A 306-nucleotide genomic window follows, 5' to 3' on the forward strand; every position below is an offset into this window, starting at 1 on the left:
AAAGATAATTATTTATACCTTCCTTTTTTTCCAATTGTCGCATCTCTCTCCTTATTTCTGATGTTAACACTCCGCTATTTTTCTAATTTATCCGCCTCAAACGGACGTATACATACGATTATGGTACATTAATAAAAAATGAAGTACGCGTGTAACTGTTGCATAGTCTTATTGTTTGAGCCGAATAGTTAATGTAAGTATTAAGTCTCTCTAAGTGTCTCACGGACGTTGGGGGTAATAGTCTTGTTTAAGCAAATGGAACATATTTGTTGTGATGCCGGTAATTGGTTTTTATATTCAATGTTT

The 306-nt window shown here is 33.7% G+C and overlaps 1 protein-coding gene across 1 annotated transcript in view; it reads left to right on the plus strand.

Moving 5' to 3' along the window:
- Nucleotides 1-306, plus strand: part of LOC119590821 (dihydropyrimidinase-like) — a gene marked incomplete in the record, with an annotated part of 98,328 nt that overhangs the window by 33,851 nt on the left and 64,171 nt on the right.

The sequence above is a fragment of the Penaeus monodon genome, chromosome 27, assembly GCF_015228065.2.
Source record: "Penaeus monodon isolate SGIC_2016 chromosome 27, NSTDA_Pmon_1, whole genome shotgun sequence".
Taxonomy (NCBI): Eukaryota; Metazoa; Arthropoda; class Malacostraca; order Decapoda; family Penaeidae; genus Penaeus; species Penaeus monodon.